Source organism: Cricetulus griseus, chromosome 10, assembly GCF_003668045.3.
Source record: "Cricetulus griseus strain 17A/GY chromosome 10, alternate assembly CriGri-PICRH-1.0, whole genome shotgun sequence".
Classification (NCBI taxonomy): domain Eukaryota; kingdom Metazoa; phylum Chordata; class Mammalia; order Rodentia; family Cricetidae; genus Cricetulus; species Cricetulus griseus.
This window is the reverse complement of record NC_048603.1, coordinates 419168-446000: the sequence shown is the minus strand read 5'-3', so window position 1 is coordinate 446000 and position 26833 is coordinate 419168. Positions and strand designations below refer to the sequence as shown.

The 26833-nt window shown below is 43.5% G+C and overlaps 1 pseudogene; it reads left to right on the top strand.

Annotated features, from left to right (window-relative positions):
* The window catches only part of LOC100756239, a 68865-nt pseudogene that overhangs the window by 5269 nt on the left and 36763 nt on the right, over positions 1-26833 (top strand).

Genomic DNA, 26833 nt, shown 5'->3' with positions numbered 1-26833 from the left:
GGAAAATTTCACTACATTTTAATGGATATTTTAAATCTTGGGCTGATTTATGTGAAGCCTAAAAATGACTCACTAGATAGGTAGGGTGACATGTACCTTTAATTTCAGCACTCAGGAGAAAGAGGCAGACAGATTTCTACTCATTTGAGACCAGTTCCAGGCCAGGCAGGGCTACACAGTGACACCTTGTCTCAACACCAAAACAAAACAAAATAAACAAGCCAACTTAAGGGAAAGTGGGAGTCAAGATGTGTTCACAACTTTTCCAGCATTTAAATGTGATGGAAGGAGCCAAGTCTCCCCACGTGCCTCTATCCCTGAGCAGAAAGAGTACATGGGCTTCTTGGACTTTGCATTGGACCTATTCACCCACACCCGTCTGCCAGGAGTTCTTCATTTTCCTGCTACTATTCCTAGGCACTAGGCCTGAATATGGCATCCTTTACTTACCCTTCCTGGAACATCTGTTAAATATGTCAGAAAGCACTATTTGTATGGTTAACCCTCTCCAGGCAACCCAAAGTTAGGATCAAACCATCTCTGTGCATCAAACACAATGGCAAGTGGCTGAAGACTTCATCACCAGTAAATCAGCAAATTATCCAGAAAGTTGGGGTCAGGGGTAGCTGGTGTCTACTCTTGCATGTAAGCCTCAAGTGTCTGTTTCAAGTTACAGAAGGTAATTGAAAATCGTGGGCCTTCACCTAGCTTCCACTGGGTTCTTTACCGTACATGGCCAGCCACAGCCCAGATTTAGCTCTGCCCTCCACTGTTTCTCCCCCCCCCAAAAGCAGCCCCCGAGACAGGAGCACTAAACTTGGGCTCTAGTTAGCAGGCCCATGTATAACCATCTTTGATTCCAGGCCACAAACAACTACAGAAAATGAACCTATGTCATTTATCTTCCTGCCCTGCATGCAGCATCAAAACGCTCATTAGTCTGTTTGACAGATATTTATTGAGACTCTGGTCTATGCCAATACTTTAAGATTCAAACATTTCACAGAAATGAAACTCTGAAAGGATCAGAACTCTGAAAGGAATTTGAGAGGATGGAATGGGACTCCAAAAAGGGAAAGTTGTACTGAGAGTCCTGGTGCCTGGATAAGGAACATTCTAGTAACAGACCTTGTTTTACTACGACAGAGATATTTCTTTCAGCTAAAAATAACATAGAGTTAGCTGGTTAATCCTAGCAGTAGGGAGGCAGAGACTGATAGGTATAATCTCTTTGAATTCAAGGCTAGTCTGGTCTAGATGAGACCCTCTCTCAAAAACAAACAAAAAGCCACCTAACACAATTTGAACTTGGCTACAAAATCAGAGAAAATCCAAATGATTGCTTTTTTTATTGTGCGTTTTATCAGCTCAAAGAACAAGGCACCCACAAGTTAGTGCTTGAGGATGTTCACACCACGCACATTTGTGAGGTGACTAATATTGCCACATGTCTCCCTCTCTCTCGCCCTCCACCCGGCCTGTTCATGCCTCACCCACGCTAGGCTGACCAAGGCCTTGTAAAAATTTAACTCAATAGGATTGCACAACTTTGAAAGTTTGAATCACTCTTTGGGGTAATGAACAAGAGTCTTCAAGCCCCTCATGAAGATGTTTCCAGTGGGAGGGAAAGTGGGACAAGCTATCACACACAGGAATGTCCTTGTCAGGCTCAGGTGAGGTTTGCACAGGTAAAAGAAATAGGAAACACTCACCCCTGTCAGCTTAAGGACAGATATGTCCTTATGTTTCTGGTGTCCTTTGGGATATTTCTGTTCTAAAATGTCTTGTTTCCCTTTCGGAGGTGATGGAAAAACATTTGACTTCTCCACTGCAATGATAGTTTCTCAGGTGCTTGAGCATCTCCAAGACAACAAAACGTACAAGACACATGTGCGACATTACGTGATGGTTACACTTCAGTGAAACTATTAGGAATATAAAGCAGCCATTCCTTGCTATGCCAAAATCACAACCGGCTAAACACATTGTTGTGTGTCTCTCAGGAAGCAGGCTTTCGGCTAGACTGTGACTCTTCCTTTGCAATTTAAAGGTTGTCGATGGCTTTCCATCAATTATCCATCACGGCACTAACTTATCTTGGGCCACCACCCTCTCTCATCTGAACCATTGACGAGTTCTCCAATCACCCTCCTCTGGCTGCATTGCTGGAGTCAGAGAGATCTCCCAAAAATCCTAACCCGTCACCCAATTTACTGCTTCCTGCCCTGCAGGGTTTCTCATTGTCCTGAAGATAAGGCCTCAGTTTCTCACAAGAGATTAGCAGTAACTTGCTCAAGGTGGCTGCACACAGACAAGGGCCTAACTTAAGGGCCTAACCAGAAGCTCAGGGAATCATCCACTGTTGTCCAAGACACTGGGAGGGCTAGAGCCACTCATCACAAGCGTCTTTTATTTTCTCTTGCTGAATTTCATATCTATTGACCCTTTCCTTGGCTTGTATTAGAGTCACCATCGGAATCCCCCCCATGTTAGCATCACAGAATTCCTTACTCCCTTTTGTACTGACTTCCCCACCCCCCTACCTACCCCCCTACCCCCACCCCCACCCCCAATTCCTTCTGCTGGGACTTCTTTTCTTTCCTCTTTTGTCAAAGTGCGTTACATGTTCAGGTCAGTACTCCTCTCGAACAAGGCCTTCCCTACCCTCTTGCATTGTTTTAGGTTCTCCTTAGGTCCTTGTTTAAAAAGCTCCCATTCTGGAGTCTTACTGTAGCCTCTTATCTGTCTGCTCTTTGAGAGCGAGCCTTGTGATGAGTTACTTTGTAAACTTTTTGTCTAGCTTTTTAATAGATAACCCGGTGATCAAAGAACCAAAGGAATAAATGGATGGACAAATAAATATGCTAAGAAAGAATAACTGTGTTTCTGATTGCCTACCGCTGTGGCTTTTTACCTGCCATCCTAGAATATACTGAAAGACCGGTTTCTAGGAACTGGCCATTTTTCATAACAAAAGGAAAGAAACAACAACAAAATCCCCAAATCCTTTGGATTATATAGACTAAAAATGCCGGACTTCTTTCCTTTCTTCTTGGTGTCTTGAAATAAAAACACTGGACTTTCTGCAGAGTTTTCAGTCATAGATCTGCCCCTCTTCTGCTAACATGCCACCCAAGACTATACAGGGGACAACATTCTTTGTGTTACTGAGTTTGTTATTCATCTTGGGTGCGTTGAATCTCTGTGCTAGGATAAAGGAAGTGAGTGCTTGAGTCCACAGAGCCCTTGGAACTAGAAAGCCCAAGCAAGAGATGATACAGGCTGTCACACAGAAGGGCAGAAATGACCCAGAATATGCAGAATCAAGGAATACCTGGGCCAGGCGGTGGTGGCACACACCTTTAATCCCAGCACTCGGGAGGCAGAGGCAGGCAGATCTCTGTGAGTTTGAGACCAGCCTGGTCTACAAAGTGAGTTCCAGGATAGCTAGGGCTGTTACACAGAGAAACTCTGTCTCAAAACAAACAAACTTAACAGAAGGACACTACTACATGGAAGAACTGGAGGTAATTGTAGAGATTCGGCAACTGCTCCGTTTAAGTTCTGGACTTCCATAAGAAATAAATGCAGTAAACATTATCAGCCCGCCTTGTATATGGTAGGGGTTCAAACTTCTCTGGAATTGAATTGAGATTCAGTAGAGACATTTGTATTTGGAATTATGTGTGTACATGTGGGCAGGTATGTATACATGAGTGTAGGTGCCTGGGAAGGCCAGAAGAGGCACTGGATCTCCTGAAATGAAGTTATAGAACCACCCACTATGGGTGCTGGGAAACAAGCTTGTGTCTTGTTTGAAAGTACTGCATGATACCAACCACTTAGTCACCCCTCTGCCCGCCTCAGTACAGTCTAGTTATATAATTCTAATAATCCTAATTTCTACTCTATTTCTACCACTATCCCTGTCTCCCTGATCCAAGTCTTTGCTCTGGCCACTGCTCTCCACATTTTCCTGTTCATTCCCTTCCCCATTCAGCTCACCTTTCCCAGTCCCAGTAGTCATTGAGAGAAGTCAGGGCTGGAGCACAAGCAAGAACTGAAGCAGAAACCAGGGAGGGCTGCTGCTTGCTTGCTTAGCTCAACTCAGTTCCCCACCGAGCTGCCCTCTCCCTGGCCACCTGTTGACCCATCTGGACCTAAACCTGCTGTTACTTTGCTATGGATCTAGTTCTGCCCCTTCATCTCGGCAACTGGCTACATCTTCTCTTGAATCCCTGACTCTTTCGCGGCTTGCTCTCTGCAGCAATTGCTTCTTCCCATGTAGCTGTTTTGGGTTTATTTTCTTCCCAGTGCAGACTTCATTGCGTTTCTGTCAGCCCACTTTGGAACCCTCTTGAACTTGGCAATAGCCTCTAGCTTGTATTTATTTTGTAAACACACAAATGCCTTCACAGATAGAGAGGAAGATTTGCTGTGTGATGTGTAATAGGAGAATCGGTATGTGTAACGAAGATTGCAATAAGAAACCTGGATTTGCCTCAGTCACATTGTCAAGCAGGCAGGATTATCTGGCGAATTATTATTTACTGTATTTGCTGTTATTTAATAAATTCTAACATTATGAAAAAACACAAATATGTTCATATGTTTCTGCATAGCACACTCATGACACCCATACTTCCCAGGGCTACATGTAAGGAGAAAAGTTTATCATATACAAACACAGGAGAATGCATGTGTTATGCGAAATGGCTCATAAATATTCATTCACCAGCTCTGCAATCAAGTACATTTGAACCTCTAACATTTCCCAGATCTTTGGGCCATTTCTATTCTCAGGCAGAGCATTCGTTTTCTTTTTTATTAATGTTCTCATTTTATTGCTATTATTATTAGAATATGTGGGGTGTGTGTGTTTGTGTGAATCTATGTGTGCAGAGGATGGCATTGGGTGTCTGCCTCAATTATTCTCCACCTGTTAAAAATAGCGTAATCTGGTGGTGGTGCACACCCTTACTCCCAGAACTTGGAAGGCAGAGGCAGCCTAGTCTACAGAGTGAGTTCCAGGACAGCCAGGGCAACACAGAGAGAAAAACCTGTCTCAAACAAACACACAAAACAAATGAGCTGGAGACATGGCTCAGAGGTTAAGAGCACGGACTGCTCTTCCAGAGGTCCTGAGTTCAATTCCCAGCAACCACATGGTGGCTCACAACCACCTTGAATGAGATCTGGTGTCCTCTGCTGGCATGCAGGCACAATACTGTATACATAATAAATAAATAAATAAAAAATAAAAAACAAATAAATAAATGGAAATAAATAAGAGAATTTTATTTATTATCGTTTGTGTATATATAATGTGTACGTGCAGATGCGCCCGCTACGGCCAAAAGACAACTTTATGGAGTTTGCTCTCTTCTTCCACCTTTATGTGGATTCGGACCCTTCCCCAAACTCCATAGCTAGGTTAGAGACATGCATTCCCACACCTGGCTTTTTACATAGGTGCTGGAGGTCCAAACTCAGGTCCCCATGCTTATGGTCCAGGGAGAGTTAGGAATCCTCTGCCTGCTGGCCCTTGATGCATGCATGCAGCAGGTATGTTACTGACTAAGACCTAACCCCAGGTCCCCTTTTTCTTTGCTGATAGACTGTCATTATTTCCATCACTTCCCTTGAATCCCTGAGCCAGGTCATTTTCTAAAGGCACAAGAACCTGGAAATTCCCATAGTTTCCTCCAGACTCTACCCAGGCCTATAGCATTAATGATTTCTCTTCTGTACAATCAAAGGCAAAGCCACACCCAAACATATTGCTCTAACATAGTATTTATCCATGTGACAAACTAAGAAACCCAACCCCCTGGAAAGTATGACTAAGAGGTTTTACTACAATAATAATTTTCACCAAGCCCATGAGGGACTTAGAAAAAGGGACAGCTACTATAGCAACCACAAAGTGGTCCAAAGCTACATTTGGCTTTCAGTTTCACTAATAATTCAGAGAAACCATAAAAGATTCAAGCGAAATCTGGTTGGATGATTAGAAACATGTGAGGAACTGCACTCAGGCACGTGTTTCACATTTCGAATTCCACGTGTGCCAAAAATTAATCATCATCTGCCTGTGATATTCCAGAAAATAGAATCACCCCAGCTGGCCCTTGGAAGGACAGAGATGGGGTCAGGAAAACAGAATCACCCCAGCTGGCCCTTGGAAGGACAGAGATGGGGTCAGGAAAACAGAATCACCCCAGCTGGCCCTTGGAAGGGCAGAGATAGGGTCAGTAAATCACTGAACCAGTCCAGGACTTCTGTAGAGAGAATGAACGTGTGTGTTCCATGTAGAATGGGAATACCCAATCACAGCTGGCCTTTGCTTCCTTCCCTGCTCTCAGTGTGGCCCTTCATGTCCCCACCTGCAGCCTGGTACCCACAGCTCTATATTAGAAGAGAAGAGAACACCTCATTTGTTGCATCCCGAACCTCTTTCCTCTCCAGAGCACAAATTCGAGCATGAAACAGACACAGGCTTTGGGGCCAGGAAGTCACAGAGTCGAGTCCAAACCACCGTTTATTGTGAGGAATTCACAGAGTGTCACTGAGCTCCAGTTTTCTTCATTAAAAAAACAAGGATTTCAAGGGCTCCTTTGAAGAGGGGTTGTTGACTGAATGGGTCAGTTATGTGAAATGTATACAAGTCAAGGATGCTAACAAAAGTGTTTGCAGCTTTCCTGTCTTCCTTGGAATGAGTACATTCTCACTCTTGGTATATTAGAGCCCAAACCGTCACTGAACATGGGACCCCATGACGGAAGTGCCCAGGGGATAGGCATTATACAATGGACCCAGGACATGAGATTAAGTCAGGGTGCAGTATAGAGGTCTTGGTTTTTCTCAGTCCCTATTAGATCGAGTGAGTTAGATGACAATCGATCCTCCTATTAATGTGCCATAAAAAAGAAGAGGGGATGCCAGGCGGTGGTGGCGCACGCCTTTAATCTCAGCACTTGAGAGGCAGAGGCAGGCGGATCTCAGTAAGTTCGAGATCACCCTGCTCTACAAAGCAAGTACCAGGCCAGCCAGGACTGTTACACACAAAACAGCCCTGTCTTGGGCTGGAGAGATGGCTCAGAGGTTAAGAGCACTGACTGCTCTTCCAGAGGTCCTGAGTTCAATTCCCAGCAAACACATGGTGGCTCACAGCCATCCCTTATGAGATCTGGTGCCTTATTCTGGTGTGCAGATAGACATGGAAGCAGAATGTTGTATACATAATAAATAAATAAATGTTAAAAAAAAAGCCCTGTCTTGAAAAAAGAAAGAGAGAGAGAGAAAGGGAGGGAAGGAGAGAGGGGGGAATAGTCAAAAGAGAGAGAGAGATGGGATAGTCAGCTCAAACCTCATAGCCGAGAAGCATTTTTATGGGAAGATGATGCTGTTTCTCGTCCACAGATGGCAGCTCACAACCATCTCTAACTTCAGTCCCAGGACATCCAGAAACTTCTCCCGGCCTCTGTGGGCATTAGGCGTGTGTGTGTGTGTGTGTGTGTGTGTGTGTGTGTGTGTGTGTGTGTACACATATATACATATATGCACAAATATGTACAAACATATATATTTTTAGGTTGTTCTCATTTGTTTATTATTGTGTGCTACTACCACCCAGCAAAAATACCCCTCTTGCGCCCCAGACTCTGGGTCTCCTAAAAAGGCAATGAGTATAATTTCTTTGCTCTGCCACAGATTTCTCATGTGTAAACCTTAAAGGTCTTTCTGTGATGGGAAATATTTCTACCCTTTGCAGTACTTCTTTCTCACAGCACAGTGCTTGATTAAATATTCCCATCTCTACATACATATCCCATGCCATTATTTTAAATCATTGAAGGCTCTCACACATTAGACTATTTATCTTCTGCTTTGCTAGCCCTAGTTGGTAGATTTCTTTTTAGGTTGTTCTCATTTGTTTATTATTTTGACTTTGAAGTGTCCCTGTCGGAGAAGCTACTAAACCCAAACTAGTTAGATCAAAGAGTATGTGCTTTTAAAACCCGAGTGTTATTTTCAATTTTCCCATTAAAAGAAAAAAAAAGTGTCTATTTGTACTCCAACTCCACAGACTTTTTACATCGCCTTCTTATCGTGCTTTTAAAAGTTGGCTGATCTGATAAGTAAACACCGTTCATCTCCTTGCTCTGCCTTGCGTTTCTTTAACTGTGCGAAGATGGAGTGATCATGTTTCTCAACCATGGGCACGTTTCCCCTTCTGAGAATAACCTTTTAAGTTTTCACTGCCAATTCTTCTATCCGTTTGGATCCTTCCCTTAGTATGTTATGGAAATGAACATATTGACCACTGTGGAGTCTTTGCTGTGTTTGTCTGTTTGTGTATGTCTGTGGGAGGGGGCGCTCCCCGGACTATATGCATATGGAAATCAGAGAACACATTTGAGAAGGTGGTTCTCTTGTACCATGTGAATGCCAGGGCTTGAACTCAGGTCTTCAGGCTTGGCCTTGACCCAGAAGCTGTCTCACTGACCCCTGTAGGGGAAGCTGTAGCCACGCCCACTTCGTCACTCTGACCACGCCCTCACAAGCGTGGTCAGGCACACCTGTAGCCAGCCCCTAAGTAGGCGTGGCTACAGCTTCCCTACAGACCCCCACTCCAAAGTTCTTTTAAAATTCACTAACATTCCCTTTCACACTTAGGTTTACAACATATCAAGAATTTCTTCTGCTGCTTTGTATGATGCAATACAGATTTTAATTTATGATTTTTCTTTTGAAAGATTATTTTATTCCCATTTAAATGATACACGTTTGCTTCAATTCTCCTCAACTTTTATTTTCTTTAAAACTTCCTTTTTTATTTTCTAATTTTCAGCTTATTATCTGTTTTTTTTTTTTTTTTTTTTTTTTTTTTTTTTTTTTTCTGAGACAGGGTAGCCCTAGCTGTCCTGCAACTCACTCTGTAAACCAGGCTGGCCTGGAACTCAGAGATCCACCTGTCTCTACCTCCCAGTTGCCGGGATTAAAGGCGTGCACCAACACTGCCTCATTAATAATCTGTTTTTATCTTCTTTCATATGTTTGCTCTTTTTCCCCCTTCACTGAGATCTGTTAGGGGAAAGGCAAAGAGACCTACCTACCTGAGGCACAGTAGTCTCATGTCTGAGTATTTATGTGTTCCACACACACTGATGGACAATCATGTTGACAATTCCTAGGCAGAGCTCACATATTCAGGATTACCTTTTCACTGCATTTCCCATAATGCCCCTGGTGTGGACCAGGAACACGGATGATCTCTTGCCGGTTGCTGGCACGGGCACCTTTTTCTCTGTGATGCTTCACTTCCTATTGGAGACGTCTAGAAATATATAGGTTTATTTTCATTATTTTCCTCTAATTAGTCCCAAATATAACCACACTAACAAATACTCTTCAGTGATTTGGGACACTATAACTTCTAAATTTTATAAGGATTAATTTTCTTCTATTTAGTTGGTTTTGGAAAATAAAGTTGAAATAGAAGCAAATTGCTTCTAGAATTTCTCCATCTAAGAGAGTTAAACAGGAGAGAATGGATTAGTTAATTAGGATTTTGAGTGACGGCCTGAAGAAGGATAGAGGCAGAAAAGTAGTAAGAGGCCTGTGTGGCACCAAGGGTAAGGCAGAAATGAAGCAAGCCTCCTGGAGATAGGCTTGGAGATGACAAAAAGCCAGTCAGCCAAGTAAACTTTGTAGCTGATTGAAAGAAAAAGGAAGGAAGTAACTTGAGAGACGGCTGCTCATTATCTGAGCTGTTTTTTTTTTTTTTTTGTCTGCTTCATGTTTTTGATTTTGTTTTATTTTCTGTAGCAAAAGAGGGAGAGAGCTAACTTCTTCAAGATATTGAATATCTTCAAGATATTCAGTAAAAGTACCATTAGGCTAAATTAACAGAGGTCACAATGCCAGTGGCAAAGGAACAACTGTGCTGATCATTTCAGAATTCCCTTGCTTGTTATTTTTCAAATGCTTTTTATTAGGGCTCACACTCATTACACATAGCAATGGGCTTCATTATATTTTCATACACATATATAATGTATGCTGTTAAGTTGAAAAACTCCTTTGCTAAGTTGCCTATTTATTTGCAAATATGTTGGAGAGAGATAAATATTCACTTCTTGGGCTGGCCTGGGCTCATGCTTCTCCTGCCTCTGGAATGCTGGGATGAGAGACATGTGCCAACATGCTAGCCTCAGAGCACTGTCCCATTTGAGTTTCTCTCTCCCGTAAGCTATCACCGTTTCTGTGCTCAGGGCTTGCCCACCACAGGCGTACAGTGAGTATTTATTTACTCTACTGAGCTGCTCTATCCAGGCTGAAGTCACTGCAGGTGGCTCTACAAGTATTCTGCCTGTCTAAATAATATACTGAAACCACACCAAGACCAGGGTAACTAATTGCAACTCAGTGACATTGGCTGAAGGGAAGGAGTACTGGGGATACCTGCTTAATTGGAAGAAAAGATTAAGTTCTTGGGCTCTGTGGTGGCTGCATATTAAGCATTCATCCTGAAGCTACTCACACAATTCATCTTGCAGTTGACATGTTTTTGTGGGCATAAAACTTTCCAACAGGGACCTAGAGAGATGGCTCAGCAGTTAAGAACCCTGGTTGCTCTTCCAGAGCGGGGTTCAATTTCCAGCTCCCACAAGGCAGCTCACAACTGTCTGCAACTGCAGTTGCAGGGGATCTGAAACCCTCACACCAATGTACATTTAAAAAACAAACAAACAAAAAACTTGCCAGGCAGTGATGGCACACCCTTTAATCCCAGCACTCGGGAAGTAGAGGCAGGTAGATCTCTGTGAACTGGAGGCCTGCCTGGTTTACAGACTGAGTGCCAGAACAGGCTCCAAAACTACAAAGAGAAACTCTGTCTCGAAAAACCAAAACAAAACACAAACAAACAAAAAGCTTTTCCAATGTGGAAGTTAAGAATGAGTCGTGAGTCGTGGGTTAAGTGTTCCGACAATTTTATGTTTTTATTTTATTTTATTTTATTTATATTTTATGTATGAGTGTTCTGCATGCATCAGATCTCATCATAGACGTTGAACTCAGAACCTCTGGAAGAGCAGTCAATGCTCTTAACCCCTGAACCATCTCAATTTTAATGTCTTTAGGAAATTAACCAAAGTCACATGTAGGGAATTATCAGCAGAAGCAAGGTTGTTAGTCAACCTGGGATCATAATGCTAGAGGCTCGGGTACTTTCCTCTCATTGCAAAGGAAAAGCTGAAATAGCAACAGTGAAGCATTTCCTTTAGGAACTTGGAGTAGTGTCAGACCCTGCCAGCTTTGTCTCTGACCTTTCCTCTCTAGTAGTAATTTAAAAAAGAATACAGGGTGGTGGTGGTGCACACCTTTTATCCTAGTACTCAGGAGGCAGAGGCAGGTGGATCTCTGAGTTTGAGGCCAGCCTGGTCTACAAATGAGTTCCAGGCCAGCCAGGGCTACACAGAAAAACCCTGTCTCGAAGAAATAATAAAAAAAAGATATTTAGACTGGTGTGTGGCCTCCTAGGAATGTTTCCCAGCATCCTTGGCCGCTAGCTGTCAGCATAAGTAACTTTTAATCAATAGGATACAAGTATAAGTGGGATATGGAATTTCTGGGATTTATTGTCCTTTTTATTGGTGGATTTTGAGGAAGAGTCTCGTGTAGGTCAGACTAGCCTTAAACTCACTTTGTAGCCAAGTCTAGCCTTGAACTCTTACCCCTCTGGCCTCTACTTCCTGAGGGTGAGAGTATAGGCAGGCATCACCACGCCTGGCTCTCTAGGAATTATTCTTCATGGAATCTTGAACCCGCTGTATAGCTAAAGGCTTCTGATCCTCCTGTCTCCATCTCCTGAGTGCTTGGATTACAGCCATGACCCACCATATCCTCTTTCCAATTGGCTAGAATGTACATGTCACTGCGTTTTTTCAAATGCACATTTTGCTATAAAGGTGGTCTCACTTTCTTTAATGTTGCTCTCACAGCATACAGGAAGCTCTAGGTTCACCCTGCGGCTCATTATAAACCAGGCATGGTGGCACATGCCTGTAATTCCTACACTGTGGTGGTACTGGCAGGAGGAGCAGAAATTTGAGGCCATCCTTGGCTATGCAGTTAGTTTGAGTTCAGGCTATGTTTCATGAGACCCTGCCTGAACACAAACAAATAAATACAGGAAAAGAAGGTTAGTTTTCAGTGTTCTGGAGGCTGGGGAGCCTAAATTTGAGATGCTAATATCTATTGAGGCCTTTCTTACTGTGTCACAACACGGCACAGGGGCCACACAATGAGACTGCTAGAATTTACAATTTCAAGTGACTCTTTTTTTATATGAAGTCACTAATCATGGGGCACCATCCCCCTAACCTTGTTTAACTTTAATTAGACCCTAAATTTAATTAGATCTCATCGCCAAATACCAAATTAGGTTTCCAGTAAATGGAATTTTGGTAAGGTATATTCAAGACATAGCAGAAGCCATACTTGGCAATACAGCAAGGAAGACAGTATCCAGGCCACTTGTATCATGGAGCACTGAAACCATCTGCAAACATACCGAGTGTGGGGACATCATTTCTACTACTGCTGTTTACTTACTGTTTCTCGCAACAGGTTTTAATTCCAACCAATACAGGAGTCTCAATGGTATCACATCCATAGGATGCTTTTGTTGTGGAATGTGAGTTTGCCAAATGAACAGACTGATTACCGGGTTTTTAAATGCTAAAGACAAAATTGTTAAGAGAGAGATGGTGCGGGTGGGGGGTGGGGGGGTGGGTTGGCTCAGCAGTAAAATACCTGCCTCTCAAGCATGAGAACCTCCATTTGGAGCCGCAGCAGCCAGGTACAAGTCAGGTATCATGGTACAACTTTAAACGCCAGAGCTGGGGGACAGAGACAGGTTCATGGAGCTCATTGGCTAGCTAATCTATCCCAATTACTGAGCTCTATGCTTAGTGAGAGACTTGGTCTCAATGAATAAGGTGGGGAGACATCAAACACAATACTGATGCCTTCTTTTGGCCAACACACACACACACACACACACACACACACACACACACACACACACACACACGACTAAGATTGCTAGGAGGGGGTTTATGTCTATAATCCCAACACTTGAAACATTGAAGTCGGGGAATCAGAAGTTCATGTTCAAAGTCACTGTTGGCTACATAGTAATATCAGGGCTGGAATCCAGAAGATACTATCTCAAATAAAGGAAAATCAGTTTTCAAAAGACAAACTGAAGGGACCAGCCCCCCATTTTGGCAGCCATGACAGTAACATGTGCTCGCTATGACCTTGCCTTAGTCACTAGAGGTTAAGTGCCTGCCTCGTGACAAGGAACCAATCAGAAGTTAGCTGGTGGTGCTATGATTTATGACTATGGGTGTACTTTACGGACAAGCGCACAGCAATGATGCACAGAGCATAGCAACCACCCTGGGAGGGCCTATGGGCTATAACAACCAATTGGCCAATCAACACAGGGCAAGCCCTCCAAGCCTGGAGGCACACCAATCCTGAGCCTTGCGTACCCCTAGACACTCCCCTTACGCTGCCCTACAAGATCGCTGGGCAGCCGGTTGGAGGTGTCTTTTCTAGCCATCCGCCATGGCAGGTGGGTAAAAGACCCAAGCTAACATGGGGTTAGCTCCTTAAAAAACAATAAAGCCTCATGCAGTTTGCATCAAGCTCTAGAATCTGCCTGGTGATTGGGGTGAGACCTCGGTCGTGGTCTGGGACCCCGGATACCTGAGTTTTCCGGGGGTCTAACAAAACTAGAGCTGATGTCATTTCTTGCACCTGTAATCTCAACCCTTCTAAGGAGGAAGCTGCAGCACACTGTGAGACCCTGTTTCAAAAAATAAAAATAGAATAAAATACAATCCGTCTTTTTTTTAAAGTGTGGTCTCTAGTTATTTGTCTTTTTATACAGTGTTTTACTTTACACTGGACAATACTTAATTTCCTCCACTGCCTCCAAGTTCCTTTGACTTCCTAACTCACCCTTATTTATGTCTTGAATTTTTTCCAGTTTTTTTTTGTTTCCAATATTTTTATTAATTATTCGGGAATTTCACATAATGCAGCGCAATCATACTTACTTCCCAGTCCTCCCAGGCCCATGCCCTATCCTTTGGGACTCACCCTTAAACAACAACAACAACAACAACAAAATTAAATTTAGGTTGCCCATATACTCACCAGAGCATGGTCATAATAAGTCCTTCCCACCCCCATCCTGACAGAAGCCATCAATTATGCAGAGCTACACTTGAACATCTATTTAAAAAAACTTTTAAAATTTCTTTTTAATTTTAATTACGTGTATGTTGGGATATGTGCACATGAATGCAGGTACCCACAGAGGTGTGAGATCTTCCTGCAGCTGGGGTTACAGGCAGTTGTAAGCCATCTGGAATTGAACTCAGGTCCTCAGGAAGAGCAGTATGTGTTCTTAACCACTGATCCATCTCCCCAGCTCACATTTAGCATCTTTATTACACTTTTTTTGTTTGTTTGGTTTTTGAGACAAGGTCTCTCTGTGTAGCCCTGGCTGTTCTGGAACTCACTCTGTAGACCAGGCTGGCCTTGAACTCACAGATATTTACAAACCTCTGCTCCTGAGTGTTGGGATTAAAGGTGTGCACCACCACTTATCACAATTTTTGAGAGTTCTCTTCAACGGCTTCCTGTATGTGATGTTTCTTTTTGGGAGGTTGGGGATAGAGGTTGTCACAAAAACCTTCTATGCTGCCCATTCTCAATTGATACCACTGCAAAAGAAGCTTCCTTGCCCTTTACAGTCAGTGGGAGCATGGGCCATGGACCTTAGCATGATCCCTGGTGTGGCAGTGTGGACAATGGACATCAACATGACCCTCTGTTGCAGCATGGGCCTCTGACACTTTCATAGCCCTTAGCAGCAGAACAAGCCATGAACATAAAGATGGTATCAGGTATAACATGACACCCATATGCTTCTTATCAGCAACCTGGCCCATACCCATCATCACAGCTTCAGATGGCAGCAGAGACCACAAACATCCTCATGGCCTTCAATAGAAGTATGGACCACAGACATTAACTTGGCCCCTGGCAGAAGCATGGCCCAAAGACATCAACATAGCTTCAGGTGGCAGTATGGACCACAGATATCCACATGGCCTTTGGTGGAAACACCAGCCACAGACATCAACACAGCGCTTGGATACAGTAGGACCACAGACCCCAACAAGGCTCTTGGTAGCAGCATTGACCATGGACATCATCATTATCATCATGGTCTCAGGTGGCCATCTAGGCCACTCAGGTCAACATAGCTTCTGGCAACAACCAGGACCACAGACACTAACATGGCCTCCACCAGTGGCACAGACCATGGATGTCCATCTGGCTTCTCACGCTAACATGGGCCTTGGACATTGACATGGCAGTGGGGACCACAGACATCCACATGAACCTCAGGTTTCAACATGGTCATGTAGTAGCATCTTGTTTTGCCAGTGGACTTGGGGTGGTGACTGCATCTTAAGGCGTGGCTTCAAGTGTATGGACATGACCCCTTATAATGAAGAGAAGGTGCTGGCTCAAGCTCTCTCTTGGGTTGTAGTCAGAGCATCCTGAAGGACAGAGCCTGCATCTTCAGGAGCAGGAAGACCAAGGTAGTTATTTACCATCATTATGTGAGTACTCCTGTAATACATACCTGTTAATCCTTTATCTGGTATTTATGGACTCCCTTAACCCTGCCTTCATGACCAGGGGCAGCAGCACTGACCACTGACACCAGCATGTCCTGCAGCTGTAGCATGGACACTAACATGGCCTCTGGGAGGGAGCAGTCCAGAAAAAGAACCAATCTTCATCTCAGACGTTCTGTCATTGCTCAGAGCCAGGGCTATCATTTATCTGGGCAGCAGAGTCATGGACAGAGCCTGTGTAAGCTCCAGGCCACTGCACACCACCCTACTTGGCATTGACATGTAACCCCATCCACCGAAACCTACCGCTGTCTGGTCTCTAATTCTGCCTCTTTTCACCAGACACGCAGCATTTCATTCCTCCATCTCTCCCACCTCTCTGTCGCATATTCATTTGTTGTAGTGGCATTGCAAAGTGCAGTATGTCATACTGTATTTTCCCCCACAAACAGCTTTATATGCAAATACTCACAGCAACAAGTCATTGATCTGGTTCAAGATTTCTGGTATCTGAAATACTGGGCCATTGCTGAAACTCATCCCATATCTTCCTGTTGCTCAGAATTGGGGTGAACTTGTGGCTAGGCAGGGCATCCAGGGGCAGGATCCACTTGAGCTCCAGTCTACCGTATATCTTCCTGCTCTCAGTGAAGGCCACCCAAGGCTCACCAGGCATGGCCATTGTGCTTGCAGCCTGTGTGCAGCACCACGGACCTTTGCTTCCCTTCTTCCATCAGGGTGAGCAGCAGCCATGGCTCCAGAGGCCCCATGCTGTGAGCAGGCACATGGACCAAGGACTGGATTTATTCAGCAATACCATGGCCTTTATCCAATACCATGGCTGTGCTCCCATATCGCTCCCAAACTTCATCACAGAGTCTGTAGCTTTGGCATTCTCTCCTACACTGGAGGCTTTGCTCTGCCATCTTTCCTTCCAATTTAGTGAGTCTACTTTTTAAAAACATCTTCCCACAAGATCTGCCTTTTTTAGTTGTTCTGGGGATATTGTGGGCTCTGCAGTTTCCTCCTCTGCCACATCTCCTCTCAGAGACTCCACAGGTCTCTCAGGCTTCCTGGGTTTATTCCAGAGTCCTTTGGCAGGTCTTGTGAGAACATGTTTCCATGCAGGGGCACGTTCTCTTGACACACACCTGGTCTTGGCATCTTTCCTTAGCCATGAAGGGAGACTCCACACCCCTTTCTTATATGCTTGACTCTAAAGGCAGAAGCAAGTGGCTGAAGCTGCCAGCTCTGCTGCTTGATGGGGCTGGAACATGTCCCCCTCATTCAAAGTGCATCTGCTTCAGCTTCCTGTTTTTGATGGTTTCCCTCACACCTGGCTTAAGTGTTCCTTTAATTCCTTTTCACACGTTGAATCTTAGCTGGGTGGTTTGTAGCCCTGAGATCACCACTTTCTTTATTCTACTTATCTTCAGGCTTTTCTTTAAGGTTTTTATATCTTTGAGCACAGGACTTAGTTCCATTACATTTCTAGGTATTCCTTTTCTCCTCAAACTGTACATTTTATATTTTTCCTTGTTCAGTTTGTTCCTTTTCAATATATCTCCATATCATTCATAAGAGTGACCAGTAAAATCACATGACACAGTCAATACCAGGATATCCTGAAATCTCCTCTGCCAAGGGCATTAATCCAATACTCTTCAACTTAGCCTCAGAGAGTTTTTCAGACAAGGGCAAAACCAAGTCACATTCTTTGCCAAAATAACACAAGAATGGTCTGTAGGTCACTTACGTTAGTGAATATTAATTCTTCCACTTGGAAAATTATTGATATGGGCTCCCCAAAGTTCAAAATGTCCTCATCACACTTACAAGCTCCTACTAATATGGCCCATTAAAACATATTTAAAATATTCAACTTCTTTCCTAATCTAAAGTCTCAAAGTCTACTTTCTGCCAACAGACAGCATGGTTAGGCTTGTCACAGCAATACCCCATTCCTGGTGACAACTTCTGTCTTAGTCACTGTTCTGTTGCTGTGAAGAGACACTATGACTAAGGCAACTCACAAAACTCATAAATAAAAACTCATAAATAAAATTTAATTGAGAGCTTGCTTACAGATTCAGGGGTTTAGCCCATTATCTTCATGGCAGGGAGCATGTTGACAGGTAGGTGTGGTGGAGAAGTAGCTAAGAGCTACATGCTAATCCATGGGGGCGCAGAGAGAGAGGAGAGAGGAGAGAGAGAGAATGGGCCTGGCATTAGCTTTTGAAAACTCAAAGCTTACTCCCAGTGGCTCACTTCCTCCAACAAGGCCAAACCTACTACAACAAGGTCACAGCTCCTTTCTCAAACAATGTCACTTCCTTGTGACTAAGCACTCAAATATATGAGCCTTTGGGGGCTAATTTTATTCAAACAACAACATTATATGAAACATTATTTCTGGTTGAAAAAGATCAAATTAGTATTATTATTAGATCTAAAACATGAGTTTTGCCACTTAAAATAATCCCAATTCAGTGTTACACAGACAAGCCAAAGATATCTATGTGCTTATTGTCACCACCACCACCACCATCATCTTCATTATTATTTTTCAATGCTAGGGATCTAACCCAGGGCTTCATGCACAATAGCTAAGTCTTTACCACAGAGCTATATCCCCAACCCTTTAAACCAAGATTTTTTAAATGACCACCCTGTGGTAATACAAAATTGACACAAATAAAATTTAGCATTCTCTTTCATTATTTCACAAGGGTTTATGTATTTCATTTCAGAAATGAAAATGTCCTCTATGGAAACAGAAGTGTCTTTAACAAGCTTGACATTTCCTGTTGATAAACACAGCCAATAACCTTAAGGTCATGTGGCTCCCCTTGACCCCAAATCACACTGTTTCCTTTTATTCAAGTCCAAGCAATTAATCTATGTTCATTACAAGAAAATTGGTTAGCATTATCCATCCCTTTTTTAATACTCTTGAAATCCTCCCTATAATAAATCTTAGCCTAAGGCCAGCAAAATATTGTGTTTTTTCTTCTTTAAGAGCTTGTACAATGTGTGCACATTTCAAGCAAGATAGCCTACGTCAGCTGCAGGCTGTAACTAAGGGCTTAGTAAACAAAACAGTTAGGGCTGATTAACATAGCTTAGTGCCAAAATAATGGAAAAAATTACCATCTTTACCAAACAACAAAATCCTGAATGAATAGAAAAAATTAATTAAAAATTAATGTTTTGCATTTTTTAGTTGATTTTCAATTTGTCACATTTATTTACCTACTAAGTCTAGATGGAGGAGGAGGGAACAGCTTTAATAAAGTATCTGTGAGCATCTCTCTTTTGGGAATGAAGACTAGAAATCTGAAGACTTGCATTATGGACTGAATCCATCCCTTAGTCCATAGGTTTCATATATTGAATTTCTTTGGGACCGTGGTGTGCATACTTATGAAAACTTTAGGTTGATGCTGAATATCTTTGCTGTATCACATTCCTCCATTTGGAGACAGGCTCTCTCACTAAGCCCAGGGTTCATGACTTGCTAGACTAGCTGTTCTGCAAGCTCTGGGAATCCTCCTGTCTGGGGTTACAGGGTTCATGACAGTGTCTAGTTTTTACATGAGTTCTGGGGATTGGAACGCAGGTCTTAATGTTTGTCACGTTTTTCATGTTCGACTGAGTCATTTTGGTGATATTTTGTTTATGATCTAACAGATAAAGCTTTCTTAAGGATCAGAGCCATAGAGGACAAACAGTGGTGGCACACATCTTTAATCCCAGGACTCAGGAGAGAGAGGCAGATCGATCTCTGTTAGTTCAACGCCACCCTGGGCTGCATGAAATTGATCCAGTCTAAAAGAGAAACAGAGCTCACACAAAGGTGATCCCAGCACTTGGAGTGATACAACTTTAATCCCACCACCAGGGAGGTGGAGACAGGAGTGGTATGGCTGGGCAGAGAGAAGAATATAAAGTGGGATGAGAAGGGGGGGTGGGTCTGAGGATGCTATTTGAGGCAGCAGTCTGAGGAAGCAGTTTGAGGAGATAGTCTAAGCACAGTATCACCCCTTTGCTCTGAACATTGGTAGAGGTAAGAACTCTTTAGAGGCTGGGCACTTAGTTTCTCTGATCTTTCAGCTTCCCCTGCCCTAATATCTGGGCTTTTATTATTAGAACCGATGAGAATTCGTGCTACAAGCCATCTCTTCAGCTTGTTGAATATCTAAGCCCTGGTACCTCAGAATACAACCAGTCTTGAAGATAAACATCTTTTAAAAAGTAAGTAGGGGGAATGGAGAGATTGTTCAGTGTTGAGAGAACTTATTGCTCCTGCAGAGGACCCAGGTTCAGTTCCAACACCTAGACGATGATTTACAACCTTCCATAACTCCACTGAGATCCAGTGCCCTCTTCTGGCCTCTGTTGGCACCAGGAATACAGTGCACTTGTGTACAAGCAGACAGAACACTTATAAACATAAAATAAAAATAAGTAAATCTCACAAAAGGAAAGGTAGTTAAGATGAAGTAAGGTCATATGGCTGGTGTCTTTGTAAAAAGAGATCAAAGGGCTGGAGAGATGGTTCAGAGATTGAGAACACTGACTGCTCTTTTGCAGGACCTGGGATCAATTCCCACAATCACATGGCAGCTCACAACTGTCTGCAACTCCAGTTCTAGAGGATCTGACATCCTTATACAGCCATACTCCAATGCACACAAAATTTTAAAAAAAGAAAGAAAGAAAAGAGAAAATGTATGCAAAGACATAGCCGTCAGTGGTGGCACATGTCTTTAATCCCAGCACTCCCAGGGCAGAGGCAGGTGGATCTCTGAGTTCTAGGTCAGTCTCATTTAAAGAGAGAGTTCTAGGACAGCCAGGGTTCTACACAGAGAAACCGTGTCTTGAAAAACAAAACAAACAAAGCAAAGACAGAGAAGGAGGAGCAATAAGCCAGAGAGAGAAGCTTCAAAAGAAAACAACTCTGTGGCATCCTGAGGACAGGTGTCTAGAAAGGTGGAGAACATGCTACTGTTATTTAAACTACGAAGTCTGTGGTACTTTGTTATGGCAGCTCTAGTAAACTTGCACGCTTTGCATATTCTTTTCTATATTTACATAAATAATGGGTCCCTGGGGTTTCTGAGAACTTAGCATAGTGTATTGAATAGCTTAAGCTCCTCATTGATATTTGTCAAACAGAAAGAAACAAGGGAAAGACAAAAGGGAGAGGGAGACAGAGACAGACACACACACACAGAGGAGAATCCACTACTTTAAAACCTGAACCATCACACTTAAACTTTACCATGCTTAGTTCTCTGTGAAGCACTAAACAGAAATAAAAAGTATGAGCCATTTTTCTTCCACTTCCATCTCAGCCAGCATTTCAACTGTGAGATCTGTGACGTATTTGTGATGAATTAACTTTCTCCAACCCTGAGAAATTGGACATATTTCTACCAGCAAGTCAAGAAACAATTTTAGTCTCTTGTATACAGCCTTATGAAATACTATGACAATGGGGAAAACTAAAAGACAACATCCAATGCCAAAGCAAACTGGTCCACACTAAGAACTGAGAATTTCCTTGAAGCATCCTTCTTCCATTGCATTTAAGATATTCATAAATCAACCAATTCAGCAACATCACTTTAACCTTTGTATGTGGTACCCATCCACAAAGAACTCCATAGAGATGCCCTTTATTCTTTCCAATGGACAATCAAACATCTTCAAACTATACCAAGTATGTTCAACCAATTGTTTATTTGGATTTCTTTTTGTTTTTCTGGTTTTTTTTCTTTTTTGTTTTTTTTGGTTTTTCGAGACAGAGACAGGGTTTCTCTGTGTAGCTTTGGAGCCTATCCTGGCACTCGCTCTGGAGACCAGGCTGGCCTCGAACTCACAGAGATCCGCCTGCCTCTGCCTCCCGAGTGCTGGCATTAAAGGCTTGTGCCACCAATGCCCGGCTAACCAATTGTTTGTTAAGTGTGCCATCAATGCATGCACAATGTTAAATATGGAGGTATAAGTACTGACCAGAAGCCTCACATCATAGGAAAGGCTAAAAATGAATGGTGATGATGTGATTTACACATAATCTGTGTAAAATACTAAATAGAAACATGACAACATGAAAAAACGCCTCTGCTCTGGGGCTGGGCTCCTCTGCAAACCTTGCTTTCACCGTTTCTCCTAGCTATCCTTCACTCTCGTAATACCTGCCTTATTATAAAATGTATGAATCCATCATGAGAAATCTTCATGTCCACCTACACCTAACTCTGCTGTGATCCCCCGGGAAGGTCTTTTCTTTCTTTCTTTTTCACTTATTTTACATACCGACTGTAGTTTCCCCTCTGGGTTGTATGTCCCACCCCCATCATGCCGCCCATCCTGGCCTCTCATTGGCTTGAAAAACAGCTTGGCACATCAAGTTGAGGCAGGACTGAGCTCTGCAGGGGCTGGTATGTTCTCGCTGCCTGCCTTACAGTTCACATTCACTTGGCAAGGACTCCTTTGAGTCTGCAGCTTCCCTTGCTGTGTTGTCACACCTGCTGAGAGACAAGGGACTTGATTGTAGGGGTCCTATGTCCTTGCCAGAATGAAGGGATTTAAGGACCATTTAGTACATTTGCATCTTTTAAGGATGACAAAATTGAGTGAAGGACATGATTACGAGACCATGGCAACACACACGGGGATAAACAAGAGAAAATTTGAAAGTTAAGTGTTGGAATACGTGGAGAAAGAGTCTAAATCCGAAGTCTCCATCGGGCCCCTTTACTCCTCAGAGATCAGAGAATCCTGTGGAACGGGGGAAGAAGAATTATAGGAGTCAGAGTGCATAGAGGGCACCAGGCGAGCATGGCCACTGAATCAACTAAGGGCTCACAGAGACTGAAGTGGCAAGCAAGCACAGGGCTTGCACTGGGCCGTGTCAGGTCCTCTGCATGTTTGCTGTGGCTAGTCTGTCTCAGCACCACAGAGTTTGCAAGTGGAAAACGTTAATCAGTTTTTTACCCTTTCACACCCCCAAACACCAGTTGCCTTATCTATAAAACTAGGCTGGGGGTGGGGTGGCTTAGTGATGTTTTATATGTTCAATCCCTAACAGTCCCCAGTATAACAAAATATTTTAAAAGTCCATGTCCATGCTTATTTTGATATGAGATCTGACTTATAAAGTATTAATGTAATGCCACAAGGTGAAAAAAGAACATTGTGACTCTAGGAAATTAAATGCACATCGTTAAGTGTGATCCTCATCTGACTACCCTTAAAACCAGTTAAAAACTGCAAAGAACCTATAACGTATAAAAGCATTGTGTATATATTTCATATGTTGCCATATATACACATACATACACACACACACACACACACACACACACACACACACAGAGAGAGAGAGAGAGAGAGAGATACATAGACATATGGTGTATATACACTTTGCTGTCAAAATGAAATGTGCCAGAGATGTCCCTACACTAAATTATTTCTCCGGGCACCTGTTCCTGCTTAGAGGTCTGAGGACAAGCATTAGGTGCTACTGGCTATTCATTATTTTAATGCCCTTACTATTCTCAAACAAAACCAGGAATCCATTGCTTTCCTTCTGATACCAATCAGTAGATTTGCCTAGCACCGCTGACTCTGTTTAAGGACCTTGGCCAGTGACATCATCAAGGAACTTGGGAATTTCCTTCCTCTAGGATGTACCTCTCGGAAGAGAACATTCAATGTACTGTTCTTTTTCTTTCCTGGTGAGTAATTAAAACTTTATGGTAAAAGTACTGAAAGCTACCTCGGTTGTAGCTTCCTTCAGCTCTGCCCAAACAAAAACAAAACAAAGCAACGCAAAGAAAATCAAAACAAAACAAAACAAAACAGGATGTTGCTACAGAACTTTGAGACTCATAAACCATGCTTACAACATTGGAAAGAGGGCTGGAGACATGGTTCAGTCCTTAAAGGCTGAGAACCAAAATTGGATCGAGGTTTAAGTAAGAGCTGTGCCAGTGCTTGAGCTGGCGGTCGCACTGCCCTCTACTGGCGAACTTGTAGAAGCTGCTGAATATCCCCCTCGCTTCTTGAATGGAGGAGAGGCTCGCACAGTGGGTGAGAGGGACTAGGAACAGGTGCCCCAACTTTGCTCTGCTCCCCTCTCAGGCAGCGGGTGCACGTGCTCCTTACCTGGTGGTGACAAGAAGTACCAGGGAACCTCTCCTGAAATAAGTACAAGCGATGGAGCCAGTACACAAACACAGCGTATGTCCGTGGCTTGAACAGCCCACAGCTCATCCCTGAACCTCCACGCCAGGGACTCTCCAGGTTACTGTGATATGATCAATAGAAGAACAAATCCCTAGATATCCTTGCACCTTTGAAAGCCTGGTTAGGCAAAACAAGGGTAATGCCCAGGGTAGTTGAGTATCTAGTAACTGGCCCAGCTAGGATTGTGCTGGAAGTGCCCGGATCTTGTTTCAGAGGCACTGTGCAGGAGATGGAACCTAGACCCCTGTGCACACTAACCAAGTGCCCTACGATGAACCATGCTCTTAGCTCAGATGACGCTTATGCAAAGACTTCCCATGAAAAATGTCAAGCGCCAGCCACCTCCCCTTCAGTGTGTATCAGTCCTAAGTCACCCTCTGTGAGGAACCAGAATCCAGAAGGGAGATAGAGTAAAGGGGGCAATACCAGGAAACCAGCGTCCCCACTGGTATGAAGATAAATGCATTCATCTTAACCAAGGGGAAAGAAGCGGCTTGGTTAGAGAAACACCCACACAAGGAAAAGGTGATGCCTGAGGGGACTTCGCCTTTCAGCAGGGAAAGGAGAAGGAGCTCCCAGGCACAGGACTGGGGAAGAAGCTACCCTGGCCCTGTGGCATTTCTGCACATCTTAAGATCCATTTCTTAATTCTCAACGAAGTTTTCCTAAGGGATTTCAGGCACCCTGACACCGTCTCACACCTGACTCTCTCTCCTTTGTAACTCTGAACCAAGTCTGACTTTTCTGGCATCACCAGTTATCAATTCCTTTCCAGTATTTGTTTCTATTCTGCATTCTTTCACCATACTGGTCCCTGGAAACACCTCAACAGTTAGAAAGGTAACATTGTCAGCTGTCTGTAGGGAGAAACCCTGATTATATGCCCTCCTGGGGGTGGTCCCAGCGACATAACAACGGTTTAAGAAGCAGGAAGGCAAGCAGGCGGCTCTCTCTCGCTTGGCTGAGCTGACTGGGAAGCATTTCTGGGTCCATCCTGCGCAGGGCAAACCTGGTCAACTGTCTGCTGGATTTTTTTCTAGCCCTTCCAGTATTATAGAAACATTCCTGATGAATGCCCTCTTCTGAACTGAAGGCGGGGTTTAAATGTGTCCACAAGACCCAAGATAAAAGATAAATAGATATTTATTTAGCGAAGCACTTACACAAATAATAGCAAATAACGGCTGTAGTCTTCCTGCTCCAGAAGATGTAGTTTCTGCCCTTCAGATGCTCTCACCACAACCCAAGAAAGTGAGCCAGCCCTTGCTCTACATTTTAAGGGGTCATGTCTGCACACCCGAAGCCATGCCCATAGGATGTGGCCACCACGCAAAGTTCACTGGCAAAGAAAGATGCCACTTTTTGTCTAAATAAGAGGGTTTTAACCCTGATACAATATCGAGCATAGTCCAAGATAAAGAAAGTAGAAACATACACAAATTTAGATCAACAACCAGCAAGCACAACATTACACAAGAAACACATACTAAGAGTCCAGTTCTGGGTAATGGCATATAACAGAGATTAAAGACAAAGCCTTGAAGCTAATACACCAAACCAGACGCATGCATTGCTGATTCAGTGTTCACAAGTGTGATTTGTTATTTTTGTTTATTGCAGCACTAGACAGTGGAGAATAGGAGTTGTTGAGAGCACTTGATGGGTCCAGACATTGAGGCCTTTGAAGCTGGGTAGCTGTGATCATAACCACTGAGCAGATCTGGAGAGATTGAGTGGACCTGTTGAAATCACACACCTGAAAAACAGAGTGAGACTTTGTTCCTCTAACTTCAGTGCTCACATTCTTATCTTTGACAACAACATAATGCCCTTCTCCATTAAGCCTATCAAAAAATATTCAATTTGAAGACTCAATTGTACAAACCTCCCCTGCTCAGGCCCTGAATAAACTGAGTGAGCACTCTCCAAAAGCATATCCTTGTATATACCCAAAACCCAATCTGTATGAATACATTGAGAACAATGTTTCCCTGGGATTGTGACTATAACCCAATCAAAACAATATTATGGGAGGATCTCAGTCACATAAAAAACCAGTCATGGTGATGTTCACTGGTAACACTGGTGATAGGAAGGCAGAGACAGGAGCATCCTTGGAGCTTGCTGCCCCGGCAGCCTAGTTTGATAGGAGCACCAGGTCAATGACAAACACTATCCAAAGAACAAGATAAATGGTTCCTGAGGTGCAACACCACAGATTGTCTTCTGACTTCCACATGAATATGAGTGTGTGTGTGGGTGTGCATGTGTGAGCATGCGCACTCACACACACACAGAGATGGAGAAAAGGGAGAGGGGGAAGGGAGAGAGAGAGGGGAAAGAAGAGGAAGAGAGAGGGGAGAGAGGGAGACAGGAGAAGGAGAGAGAAGGGGAGAAAGAAGGAGAGAGAGAGAGAGAGAGAGAGAGAGAGAGAGAGAGAGAGAGAGAACATTCTGTGCCCAAACAGGGAAACAGGGAAGGATATGCTGCAACATAAGTCATGTCCAGGCAACATGCTCTAAAATTCGAAGGAAACTTCTGTTTCCTTTCTAAACAGGATGGCCTTTTAATTCCAGGCCATTCATCCAAATTTGTTCTGGACTGGAGTTGACAGAAAGTTGTTCCCTCCTGACAGCCATTGGACATCCATGCTCATTCTCGGTAAATTAGTGCTCCCAAGAGGCAGCATGCCCATGCACAAGCTGATGCCTCTAGCCTCTGCTGAACCACATGGCAGAGTGAGGGGGAAACCAGAAGAAAATAATAGCTTCCTTTAAAGCATTCCCTAAAGGGACCCCTCACTTAAGGCAAAACAGATGCTCTAAGAAACAGTATCAGGC